Raw genomic sequence first — 12,733 nt, 5'->3', positions numbered from 1 at the left:
ACCCCATGAAGCTCTGCTCATTTCACACCAAAGAAACAAAACTCACCATTCATGAGTTTATAAAACATTCCGGCTAAAGCAAGCTGATGGAAGGCGGGGGCAGTCTTCATTACATCATCAACTTAAATAAATCCCCACTGAACATTAAGTATTTCATTCTTAATATCAGAGAAACTTCTAGTGGTATTTAATCTTATATAACCTAGCCTCAAGCCATCACATATATCTATGGGACTCCCCTCTTCTCTCCAATCAAAGCAATTTCAAGGTCTTCTTCAATTGTCCAGGACAGTTTAGCCCGCAGCAGTTCAAATTACCTGACCTTATAACTAAGTCATCTAGGGATTCAACAGGAAAAAAAAAGAGGGGGTGTAGGGAGGAGTGGGCTGGGGAGAGTCTTGTTATTTATCAGGATCCACACTTCCTGGGAGATAGTTGTGGTATTAAACAACAAAACTAGTTTTAATTCCACTCTCCACAGAAAGGGGGTAATTGTGTAGTGCCTTCCTAATGTGTCTCACAGATTCTTTCCCCCAGGAAGTGGATGAGGGGAAGACAAGATCCAGTAATGGTTGGTGGCATCCAATCCCTCTATCCGGGCTCCCTGACACCCTGCCTAAACCCCCTCTTAATTCTCCTAGAACCAGGATTATCAGTCCTCTTGGGACAGGACTTCCTTTCCTATCTCCTAGATACAGAATCTCTTTCCCAACTCTCTCCCCACCATACACACAACAGGAGCTCTCTTCCTAGTTCAAGTCTCTTCTGCCCCAGCCTGGGCTTCCCTAGATCTGGAATCACTGAATTAGACAGGAGCCTGCACATCAGGAGACCTTGAGAGACCAGGAAATAAAATACATTTTTTTTTAATCCTAAACCCACTAGCTTCATGATTTAAGATTGGTCAGGAATATAGGCTACATCCTTAGTATCTCTCTCTGATAGGATATCAGGGCTATCACATGATGTCAAGGGACTCTTGTGAGACTCTACTTTCCAAACAGAGTAAGCATCATGAGGTGAACATCCTGCCTTTCGTTCAGGGTGCCTGTTCCCTGCAGATGGAGGGGATGGGTGCTAACAAACCTATTCACTCTGGGCCTTGGGACGACTCTTCACCATCTTCCCAAGTCTGAACTGGAATTTCCATGTCCAACACACTGCTGTGCTCTCCTCTTCCCAGAGGGCAGCTGTGGTGTCCTCCTGCTCTGCCTCCCAAATTAACCTTACTAAGAGTGAGATGTTGGAGGAATCTTCAGTTCTTGCAAAGTCTGAATCTGTCCAAATGTTTGGCTGTAAACAAGTCCATATTCCTTGCTCTAATAAAGCCCAATTCTTGAAGCTACTTTGAATGTCTCTTTATATTATACCTTATTGTGAAATCCTCTCTAATTTGATAAAAAAACGCAGATTTTTTTTCTTTCTGTTGATACATGTCCAAAAGTATTACACAAGTACTGATGACTATCCACATCACTACCTACTCCTTCACTGCCGTTGCTCACTTGGAGGCTACACCGGACTCCTAACATTGGCGCCATGAACTTTCTGTGAAGAGACTCTGAGTTCTGGATTTCGGGTCTAAACCCTACCACGTCGGCCACATTTAAATGTCCTGTTCCAATCACAAAACAAAATCCTTCTTTCCATTCTTGGGTGCTGCACTTCCCTGGACAGTCACTCTCATAGGGCAGTTTATGGATCTCTAGTCCCAGACCTACAGTGGAATTCTAGTCTTCAGAGAGAACTACAGTCCAGACCTCTTGCCTGCATAATGAGAAACCTTGAGAATTTTCAGAGCTTTGGGGTGCCTGGATGGCACAGTTGGTTGGGCATCCAACTCTTGATTTCAGCTCAGGTCATGGTTTCAGGTCATGGGATCAAGCCCTGCATCAGGCTCCATGCTCAGCGGGGAGTCTGCTTAAGATTCTTTCCCTCTCCCTCTGCTCCTCACCCCCCTCTTTCAAATAAATAAATAAATATTTTTTTAAAAAAGAATTTTTAGACTTCGACCTCAAAACAAAAATAATCACATTCTAAGCTATCACTCAAACAATAATTAAAGTGTGTCCTTACAACAGAAGCCTTCTATTAATACATGATGTGCATCCAGATGCCAAATTACAACACCACTGATAGTTAATGTTCCATGACAAGTTGCAAGTGATAACCATATGCTTCTGCATAGTCACAAGGAAGGCTTTATACTAGTGTTGGCACAAACTGCTGAAATGTTTTCATATCCTATACATGAACCTCAATTTCTTAATAAATGTTGTAAGGTAACACTAGAATTCTCTCCAGCAGAGTATTTGATACTAACCTGCATTATAATTTCAGAAGAATTATATCGCTCCCCCTCATTTCTCACTGACATTCTTACACTAGATAACCAACCACAACTGACAAGATACTGAAGAAATTCACTAGCTTTTCTTTGCCTTTTTGAGGCACACTGATAGTCATTTAACTAATCATTTATTCATACAACAAACATTTCTTCAGTAAATGTACATGATGTTGGAGACATAAAAATGCCTGGTACAGCTTGATGTCTAGAAGAGAGATATGCTAACAATTAAAACACAATTTAGGGGCACTTGGGTGGCTCAGTTGGTTAAGACTCCAACTCTTGATTTTGGCTGGGTCATGATCTCGGGGTCGTGGGATAGAGCCCCATGTTGAGCTCCACACTCAATACGGAGTCTGCTTATTCCTCTCCCTCTGCTCCTCCCACTGCTCATGCTTTCTCTCTCTCCCAAATAAATAAATGAAATATTTTTCTAATGGAAAAACATTCCATGCTCATGAATTAGAAGAACAACTATTGTGAGAATGTCTACGCTACCTAGACCAATCTACACATTTAATGCAGTCCCTATTAAAATACTATCAACTTTTTTCAAGGAAATGGAACAAATAATCCTAAAATTTATATGGAACCAGAAAAGACCCTGAATCAACAGAGGAATGTTGAAAAAGAAAACCAAAGCTGGTGGCATCACAATTCCAGACTTCAGGCTCTAATACAAAGCTGTCATCATCAAGACAGTATGGTACCGGCACAAAAACAGACACATAGATCAATGGAACAGAATAGAGACCCCAGAAATAGACCCTCAACTCCATGGTCAACTCATCTTCAACAAAGCAGGAAAGAATGTTCAATGGAAAAAAGACGGCCTCTTCAACAATTGGTGTTGGGAAAATCGGACAACCACATGCAGAATGAAACTGGACCATTTCCTTACACCACTCACAAAAATAGACTCAAAATGGATGAAAGACCCAAATGTGAGGTAGGAACCCATCAAAATCCTTGAGGAGAACACAGGCAGCAACCTCTTCGACGTCAACACAGCAACTTCTTCCTAGAAACATCACTAAAGGCAAGGGAAACAAGGGCAAAAATGAACTATTGGGACTTTATCAAGATAAAAAGCTTTTGCACAGCAAAGGAAGTAGTCAACAAAACTGAAAGACAACCAACAGAATGGAAGAAGATATTTGCAAATGACATATCAGATAAAGGGCTAGTATCCAAAATCTATAAAGAACTTATCAAACTCAACACACAAAGAACAAATAATCCAAACAAGAAATGGGCAGAAGACATGAACAGACATTTCTCCAAAGAAGACATACGAATGGCCAACAGACACATGAAAAAGTGCTCAACATCACTCAGCATCAAGGAAATACAATACACCTCAAACCAGTCAGAATGGCTAAAATTAACAAGTCAGGAAACAACAAATGTTGGCAAGGATGTGGAAAAGTGGAATCCTCCCATAGTGTTGGTGGGAATGCAAGCTGCTGCAGCCACTCTGGAAAACAGTATGGAGGTTCCTCAAAAACTTGAAAATAGAGCTACCTTATGACCCAGCAATTGCACTACTGGGTATTTACCCTAAAGATACAAATGTAGTCATCTGAAGGGGCACATGCACCCCAATATTTATAGTAGCAATGTCCTAATAGCCAAACTATGGAAAGAACCTAGATGTCCATCAACAGGTGAATGGATAAAGAAGATGTGGTATATATATACAATGGAATATTATGCAACCATCAAAAAAGAAAGCTTGCCATTTGCAATGACATGGATAGAACTAGAGGGTATTATGCTAAACAAAATAAGTTAATCAGAGAAAGACAATTATCATATGATCTTACTGATATGAGGAATTTGAGAAACAAGACAAAGGATCACAGGGAAGGGAGGGGAAAATAAAATAAGTCAAAACCAGAGAGGGAGACAAGCCATAAGACACTCTTAATCTCAGGAAACCAACTGAAGGTTGCTGGAGTGGAGGGGGGCGGGAGGGATGGGTTGGCTGGATGATAGACACTGGGAAGGGTATGTGCTATGGTGAGTGCTGTGAATTGTGTAAGACTGATGAATCACAGACCAGTACCCCTGAAACAAATAATACATTATATGTTATATATATATATATATATATATATATATATATATATAGTAAGCACCAAAACCTGTAACCTTTCCTCTTTCCCTTCCTGCTTCGCCTTCTTATCTTTTTTTCTAAGGACTGATAGGAAGAGGAAGTAAAAAAGTGTGTTGGCCACAATACCATGCTTCTTTTCTACATTTGTTGTTGCTGCTATTGTTGCTAACTGATCTTTGGGTAAGAACGTTTTATAGAAAATAACTTGGTCAATGCAATAAAATGATATTAAAGATCAAAAAAAATTTTTTTTAAAACATACAATTTAATAACCATTATGGCAGAGAAATATGCAATCAAGAAATAGGAGGGAAAAATTAGTCTTGCCTGGGAGAAACTAGAGAACATGCCACAGAGCACATCACCTTTGAGCTGAACCTTGACAGGTGTACTTGATTTTTCCAAGTAGAAAACAAGTACTGAGAGCCTAGATAAAAGCATGAACAAAAGTTCAAGGTGGTAAAAGAGTACGGTCTATCATGGGAGGAGGCTTGAGATTCCCTCCCTTGAGAGATGGTGTATACAAGATGGTGGGAGAGAGGTGCAACTAGACAGAGCAGTGATAAGAAGGAAGAATTTCATCCAAGAAATCAAGCACTGACATAAAAGGGGTCCAAGGAAACAAATGGCGTGTTATATTTTTGGTTTTTTAAGATTTTATTTATTTATTTAAGAGTGAGCAAGCAAGAGAGTCTGAACAGGGGCAAAGGCAGAGGGAGAAGCAGCCATCCCGCTGAACAGGGAGTGCGACGCAGGGCTTAATCCCAGAACCTCGGGATCATGACCAGAGCCAAAGGCAGATAAGTGCTTAACTGACTGAACCACCCAGCCTCCCAACAACTAGCATGTTTAAAACCCGTGTTTCAGAAAAGCATTACTTTGGCAGCACTGTGGAAGATCCTGTGGATAGGAGAGACCGGAAGTAGGAAGAACAATTAGAGAAATTGTGGATTAAAACAGACTAGAGAAAAACTTTGGAACTAAAACCAAAAGATGTAGTTATGATCGACATGGACGGTTCCTGGGGCTGCTGCCCTCAGGGCTTCATCCAGATCCTTGGGACCTTACCACTTTCCTTGTGCCCTGTTGGCTTCCAGCTGCCAGGATCAGGATTCCCATGCCTGAGGGCTTTTGCCAAAATAGCAGAAGGTTTCTCTGCCCACTTTCAGGTTAGGCAAGCCAGAAATTCCAGAGAATTTATACCTCCCCCAAGCAGCCCTTAACTAATGACTGACAGAAGTTGCTATAAAATATACAATCCACAGAGTACCCCTAGGGGATTAAACTCCTGGTGCCCATTTTGGTAACTGGCTTTAAACATGCACTCTTACACCCATGTTAATGGCGGCATTATTGGCAACAGGCAAATGAAAGAAGCAACTCAAGTGTCCATTGACAGATGAATGAATACACAAAATATGGTATATACATGTGGGGGAATATTATTCAGCCCTTAAAAGGAAGGAAATCCTGACACGTTACAACATGGGTGAGCCCTGAAGACAAATACACCGAGTGAAATAAGCCAGTCATAAAAGTACACTGAATGAATGATTCCACTTATATGAGGTACCTAGAGAAGTCAAATTCATAAAAGACCACAGGTAGAATGGTGTTTGCCCAGGAATAGGAGGAGGGAGGAATAGGCAGGTAGTGTTGAATGGGCAGGGAGTTTCAATTTGTAAAGAGGGGAAAGTGCTGGACATAGATGTGAATGTAAGTACAATGTGCATGTACTTAATGCCACTGGACTGTATGCTCAAAATTTTATGATATGCATATGTTATCACAATAAAAAAAAATACTCTCTTTATTGGCAGCTTTCCCTACCTTGTATCATCTCCCTGCTTTCCTATTAGTGTCCCATTCATCTTGTTAATCAAACTACTAGAAATCTAATTTTCATCTCAAGGTCTACTTCTGGGGTTCCCAAACAAAGACCGTTGCTACCAGAACTAGTCCTAGGAAGCCGATCTTAAGGATGGGATTCTGAAGTGGATCACTTACCAACAAGATGGCAAAAGACCACCACTGTGGTCTGTTCTTAAGATGGGCCCCCAGGATCCCTGCCTCCTGGTATTCAACCCCCTGTGTAATCCTCTCTCCTTAAATGTAGGCTAGACTTATTGACTCAATTTTGAAAGCAGAAATGGTAAGATGTCACTTCTGAAATGGGTTCCAAAAAGACCATGGCTTCCATTTGGGGATCTTCTCTCTTGGATTGCCTGTTCTGAGAGAGGCCAGCTGTCACAGCATGAAGCACCCTTGTGGAGAAGACCCAAGTTAATTTGAAAATAGATCTGCTGAGGTCTGTCAACACCCATGTGAATACAACTAAAAGAGGATTCCTCCTGAGTCAAGCTTTGAGATGATTACAGCCCTAGCCAACACCTCCATTAGAGCTTTGTGGGATCCTGAAACAAAACACCCAGCTAAGTATCTCCCAAATTCCTGACCAATAAAAACGTAGAGAGCATAAATGTCTGTGTTTTAAGCTGCTAAACAATAGATAACTAACACACTGGTGTTGAGTGGGTAATAATCCCCCTTGGCATGCTCTTGTAATACAATTACTAAGAGTCTTCTGTGGTGAATTGGGAGCGGATACTGATTGCAGGATATGCACGGCTTGTGCAACATCACTGGCACCTGAGAGATAAAATGGGAATGGTAATTATAAGAACTGTGGGTTTAGTTAGTTTTTGTTAAATGTCATCAATATGCTGAAGGAAAAACAAAATGACAAGTTGAGTCAAGCAACCACCAACTAAGAGCCCAACTGAAAACCACAGAACTTCTCTAACAGCACTTAAACTGTCCCTTTATCTCCTCTGATTACTCTAGTCGTAACCGCTGGCTATAACCAGAGGATGGATTAGGCTAAAAAATCAGGCCTAGGATTTGATTATTAGTCAAATTGCAGAGAAGTTTTTTTCTAAAGTTCTTCCTTTAATCTCCAACATTAAAATCAGGGCCCTGATAGGGAAGGATTAAGGTCTTAAAACTCTTTGGGGGAATATCTTCAGAAACTTGAGCCACAGATTCTGCTAACCCTAAATGCCTAAAGAAGTGGCCCACTGCCCACTTCCGCGTGAGACCAGGTTCTCCCTGCCTGGACACCACAGGAGCTTTACTAAGGCAAATGCCTCATAAGATGATACCCACCTTCCTTCCCTCATGACTTCTACACCAATAAACAAGTTCAAGTCTCAGCCTGACTAGGAAAATAATTCACCAAAATAACCACAGGATGTGGCTCACATGTACCAGAAAGAACTGGAAAAACATGTTGAAAATCAATCATAAGCAGACTGGACTAAAGGAATAGAATATAAGGGAGAGGTCATTGATATGGATACAATCTATAACTCAGGATTGAATTCCTGAGGAGGACACCTAGAGTCAGTTCTGTGCTGTTGGGATGGTTCCTCGAAGCTTGCGGGGTCGGCGGTGGGGGGGGGGGGTGGTTAATGGCCTACAACAAGCGAAGTGGAGATGCCAGAACTACTTTGGCAATGCACCAGAAGTCAAGAGGCTCAGAGAGGTTGGCATGTTATAGTAGGTCTGACATAAAAATTTGAAAATCTACCAGATGACCATGGTCCTCAGTAGAATCCAGAGGGAGCACCCCTTTCACTATAGCAGAAAGAAATGCACCAGTGGTTCAGAAAGAATCTACCACACAGTAAATATATACACTGCCAATTCCCCTAATCCTCTCCCATGCAGACAAACTAAAATAATTAGACACAGGGAGAGAGGGAATGCCCAGATCTTTCAAGAACTGTCAGATACAGAGTCTGAGCTGACACTAATACTGGGATAACCAAAACGCTAGCGTGTTCCCCTATTAAAGTTTTGTGAAAGATGAGGCATTCCAGTTTATTGAAGAATTTACTGGGGGAAGAAGGGAATCAGTAATTTGAAGTTCTTCAAGACATCTTGTTTGGAAGCCTTTTATCTGACCCTACCTATTGTTGGTTGCTTCTCCAAACCTGAAGAACATGAATTCAGGAATCTAGCCCCTTGGTTAAAGTTGTAGAATCGGCTAGAGAAACTAAAGTGCCCTTAACCTGTAGAACTTCATACAGAAAATGTGCTTGGTTGTTTCCACGTACAAAGAAATAAATACTTCCCTTTCTCTGATTATTTTGCAATTAACAAGTCATTTACATCAGGCTTACAGAATACATGAAAACTTGCATTGTGGCAGGCTGTCTTCGGCAGAGCTATTACTTTATCAGTGTCTTTACCACAACTTGTATTCTACCTCAATCATAACACTCGTCACCAAGACCAAAGTTATATACCGACTAATGTAATGCTCTGTGTTTGGCATCTATTTGGTCCATAACAAATTACTTCAAAACTTATGTCCCAAACAACCACATTTATTATCTCACCATTTCTGGGGGTGAGCTTTTTGAGGAAAGCTGAGCTAGATGGAGCCACCTCACAGTCTATCCTACGGTTGCAGTGAAGATGGGAACTGGGACTACTGCCATCTGAAGCTTGCCTGGGGCTCGATGAACTGCCTTCCAGGGCCTCATTCCTATGGTTGGCAAATGAGCACTGGCTACTCTCTCGTTCCACCACCTGGACCTATCCATATGGCTGTGTGGGCGTCCTCGCGGTATGGAAGCTGACTTCTCCCAGAGCCAGTGATCCAGAAAGAGTGAGACAGATGTCACAGTGTCTTTTATGACCTAGCCTTAGAAGTCACATCCCATCATCTCTACAATATTCCATTAATAACGCAGGTTGGCCCTACTCAGAGTGGGAGGTGACTACATGAATACTGGGTGGCAAGGAGCGCTATGGGCCATTTGAAATCTGGTTTATGACACGGCTCTACCCCTCTACTAGTGCAATTAAGGGTGGCCCTGGATTTACTTTAGCATCTGTAAAAAGTGTTCTAGTTGGATACAATAAGGACTGTTGAGTTTAACTGAGATAGATTATGTAAAATGGCAAAAATAAGTAAGAAGGTTAAAGTGGGGTAGGAATCAGGGAAAGAGTGCAATCTAGGAAAATAGCCATCAACTCAACAAATGTACTGACTTTCCCAGGTCAGGAATGCCAAAACCAGTTTCACTCTATTTTATTGCCTTCTTGGATACAAAACTTAGTTCAACCTCAAGTTCAAATAAGCATTATTGAGCATACTCAAAGCATACAAATTTAAACAGTCAAAGGTCCCTGCCATTGTTTTTTGCTATGCTTCAGTCAGGATTCAGCCAAGAGACAGAAACCATACCAGTTAAGAAATTGTTAGGTGGCAAGAGAGTTGGTTTACTAGTTGATTAAAAAGCCAAGAAGAGAAGACTGCCATGTAATAAAGGTAGCAATTCCAATAAACTGCTACAATCTTTAGGGTTGAGAGAATAAAAGGACAATGTTGGAATTATTAAAACAGAAGGCTGAGAAAGGGGCCCAGCCAACCTGAGACTCAGACCTCTGAGGAGGGGGCTCTGGCTAGCTGAGGTCTCTGCAGATGCATCATGGGTGACTTTTACAAGGGCTGGGAAAACTTCTAACTGGATTTAGCTGCTGCTACAAGAGGACCTTGCTGCTACTGGGGTGAAGAAATGATGCTGGGGTGATATTCACAGGAAATGTAAGCATCAAAGAATAAAACAGGAAGCTCTCTGTGCATAAACAACAAAGGGCAAGTCCCTCTTCCTTCTCCACCCTCCTAGTCCCCTCTCCTCCACAACCCCAGTGTTCCCTGTTGGCAGAGAATAAAATGGATTCAGCCAACAAAGCAGAACAGTGGTTTACAAGAGTCCCAGCATCACAGAACCAAGTGTACAAGGGTATTTGGAGTTGAGAGAACCTGTACACTGGGGGAACAAACAGTAAACAAGACAGACACCAACGATGTTGTCCACCATGTGTTATGCTCTTGTAATCTTTGCATTTTTGTGTATATCCAGAGATACTCTTGTCATATCCCTTTGGGTTTATAAGTAAGAGGCTATGTTCTATCAGACAAGGTTATGTCCAAGTAGCCAAAATATATAAAGAACTTATACAACTCAACACCAAAAAATAAATAATCCAATTAAAAGTGGCATAAGACATGAACAGACTTTCTCCAAAAAAAGACATTCAGATGACCAACAGACACATGAAAATGTACCCAACATCATTGTCATCAGAAAAATACAAATCAAAAACTACAGTGAGATATCACCTCACACCTGTCAGAATGGCTAAAATCAACAACACAAGAAACAACAGGTGTTGGTGAGGATGTGGAGAAAAAGGAACCCTCTCGTGCACTGATGGTGAGAAAGCAAACTAGAGCGGCCACTCCGGAAAACAGTATGGAGGTTCTTCAAAAAGTTAAAAATAGAACTACCAGTAATCACATTACTGGGTATTTACCCAAAGAATACAAAAAAACACTAATTCTTTTCTTTTTTTAAATTATTTTCTATTTAAATTCAATTAATTAAACATTTGGTGTATTATCGGTTTCAGATGTAGAGTTCAGTGATTCATTAGTTGTATATAACACCCAGTTCTCATTACATCACATGCCCTCCTTAATGGTCATCACCCAGTCACCCCAGACCCCCAACCCCCACCCCTCTAGGAACCCTAAAAAAATTTAATTCAAAAGGACATATACACCCCTATGTTTATTATAGCATTATTTATAATAGCTGAATTATGGAAATAGCCCAAGTCCCCATTGATAGATGAATGGATAAAGAAGATGTGGTGTGTGTCTGTATATTATATATATATACACACACACACATATATATATATGTATTTTATATATATATTGAAAAAAACAATGAAATCCTACTCAGCCATTTAAAAAAAATGAATCTTGCTATTTGTAACAACATGGATGGAACTACACAGTATAATACTAAGTAAAATAAATCAGAGAAGGACAAATACCATATGATCTCATTCATATATGGAAAAAAGAGAAAGAGGCAAACCAAGAAACAGACTTTTAACTATAGAGAACAAACTGATGGTTACCAGAGGGGAGGTTGGAGGGGAAGGGTGAGTGAAATAGGTGAAGAAGATTAAAAAGTACACTTACCATCATGAGCACTGATAATGTACGGAATTGCTGAATCACTGTATTATATGTCTGAAATTAATATAACACTGTATGATGATACTAGAATTAAAATTAAAAACTTAATAAAATTTTAAAGGAAAAGAAAAGGCTATGTCCAGGCATGAGCAACTACAGGTGCAGCATGTGATAAGCCCCTGGCATTCCCAAAGAATGTGCAGGAGTAGAGCCATGCTGTTGGAAAACACTGTTGGAGGTTCCACTGAAAGTGAAGTAATCAGACCAAAGAGAAGATAGTGGGGAAAGAAAACAACTATCACCACCGCTCCATGTATGCACAGACACACACACACACAAACACACACACACACACACACACACAGAAATACATAAAGTAGGAACACAGGTAATGTCTCCAAACACAAACACATTCCAAAAATATGTGGCAACGGTCTCAGAGCAAAAGCCTTAACCAGTCACTCAAAGCATGGACAGTGGACTAGTACAGGTCAAGGAAATGTTTGCTCTCAGCCCATAACAAAGTAAATACCAAAGTTAATAGTAAACATTTAGAAACCTCCGTAGCACATTAACAGAGTACTTTTATGTCTTTTCAATATAATAATGAAAATCAAGGCTTATTTTTGTCTTTGGGTTTGTATTTCCCATCTCATTTTTCTAACAATTTGATTTTTATATTTTTTACCAAAAAAGCACCAGCCCACAATGGACAGAGAATATAAACAGAAGTCATCCTTCACTATCGATAACTTGAGAGACACTATCCTAAACCAGAGACTTACTGCAAATTAAATGCAAGACACAGTAACTGGCACAGCTTGGCCGCCAGGCATCATCAGCTAGTGCTCTGTGTGCATCATGGCCCAGGGGACATCCTGGGAGACACAGTAGCTAGACAAGTTGAGGCCAGAGGATAGGCTCTAGCACCAGGAAGCAGTGGCATCTCTGTCCAGGCAGTCTACCAAAAGGAGAAGATGCTGAAATTAAGCAGGGAAAGTCAAAGGGCTCATGACTACTGGCAGAACCTTTACCAGGAAATCTTCCAAGCCAGCTACTCTACATTTTCAAGTGTTCAGCCATTGCTTGCCATGAACACCCTGAAGACCTCAAAAACTAGGGACATTTTTATATCTTATATATAAAATATATATATATAATATATTTATATTTTATTTTTATAAATGTGTCCTTTCCA

General features: G+C 40.6%; 1 long non-coding RNA gene across 2 annotated transcripts in view; it reads right to left on the bottom strand.

The window, feature by feature from the left end:
* LOC308338146 overlaps positions 1 to 11,898 on the bottom strand; it is a 78,219-nt gene extending 66,321 nt beyond the window's left edge. For both annotated transcript variants that reach the window (XR_013966385.1, XR_013966386.1), the window contains exon 1: positions 11,539 to 11,898. This is a non-coding gene — a long non-coding RNA (uncharacterized lncRNA). The remainder of the gene's footprint in view (positions 1 to 11,538) is intronic.
* Positions 11,899 to 12,733: the final 835 nt, after the last annotated feature.

Source organism: Martes martes (assembly GCF_963455335.1).
Source record: "Martes martes genome assembly, chromosome: 2".
NCBI lineage: Eukaryota > Metazoa > Chordata > Mammalia > Carnivora > Mustelidae > Martes > Martes martes.
Note: the sequence above shows the minus strand (reverse complement) of the source record. Positions and strands in the feature narration are given on the sequence as shown.